This window comes from Larus michahellis, chromosome 2 (assembly GCF_964199755.1).
Source record: "Larus michahellis chromosome 2, bLarMic1.1, whole genome shotgun sequence".
In the NCBI taxonomy this organism is placed as follows: domain Eukaryota; kingdom Metazoa; phylum Chordata; class Aves; order Charadriiformes; family Laridae; genus Larus; species Larus michahellis.
In genome coordinates, this window is record NC_133897.1 from 22,526,071 (window position 1) to 22,527,540 (window position 1,470).

Sequence of the window (1,470 nt, forward strand, 5' to 3'; positions counted from 1 at the left end):
AAGAAAACATTCGTTATTCTGATATTCTAAGGTCTACAATCTGACCATTTCCTCCTAATCAAAGTTAGACGTATTACCTCAAGTGAGATTGCATTTATTAATCAAACTATAGATTTACAACTGTTTTTACCTGGTGTTGAGAGACATCAATTGTTTAGCTTAAATAAGTAAGCTTTAATTAGGATAAATTACTTAGGGTTATAATACGGTTTGATTTATGCTGTTTGCTTAGCTTTACTTAGCATGAGTAGCTAGATTTGCTGAAGCCTTTAGGCTGCAATACAGTTCATTTACTTAGTAATTTTCCTAGCAGCTGGTACAGTGCTATGTTTAGTCTTTTAGTCTAAGGAAAATGTTGGTTACACACTGATGTTTTGGTAGTGTTTTCCCCAAGTCTGGGATTTTTCAGTTCCCCATGTTCTGCCAGCAAGCACAGGTGCACAAGAAGCGTAAACCAGAAGATAAGGAGGCTCCAACCCTCAGCAGACACTGCAAATCAACAAGAGCAGTCAACAGCCTGCCTGCCTGGACACAGAGAGAGAATCTAATAAGGTGTTAGAGGACCCCAGACCAAAAATGACCATTGGTCTAAAAGATGCATGGAGAGCGCATGAGGGGCAGGTGTAGAAATCACAAGGGTATAATTGCCCAAGGATTTCTTTGTTCGAGGTGCCTCTCTTTTTGGAGGCACCCAGCCCAGGCTGACCCTGCTGCCGTACCTTTCCATTAAATTAATTACTTTCATAAAATCTGACACCCGAGAAACCTGTGGGAAACCTAGGGTAGAGCCTGAGGAAGGAGGGAGCGTGTGTGTGTGTGCCAGGGGTTGGAAGGGCCACCCGTTGGCTCACTGGGGCCACCCGCTGCGAAGGGACCCTGGTCCAAGCAGTTTAAGACTCAGGTGGTCTGTGTGTGACTCCTTCAGTGGCGTGTGAATGCTCGGGCAGCAGCTTCTCCTTTAACACCTGGCAAGTGTTAAATACAAAATCATGCAGATAGGGCTTTTTAGAAATATTCAGGACTACATTCTGAATTACATCAAAATAAACCTGAAAATAAATCTAAATTACAAACTGAAATTATTAAGTCCCTAACCAAGAAAAGACATTCACAGTATCATTTTTTTTCCCTAAGAACAAAACAAATCTTATTTTCGCAAATTGGGTTGTTAGCACGAACATCGGAGCAAGACGCTATAGTATCAGATCTTAACCTTGCCTTGCATCGCTCTTTTCTCTTTAAGCGCTACTTTTCACCGATTTAAATTATTTTCTAAGCATTTTAACTTGACACTCAACATGGTCTTTCTCCTAAACGTAACTTTTGCTAACCACCATTAAGAGACAACTTCATTCAACCAATCACTGTTTCCACATGTATTCAAAGTCTTCTTTTTAAAACTTATGACAACATATTTGCTGATACTTTTAAAATTTCATTAAGCCTTGTTCAAATAAAAATGGAAGCCAA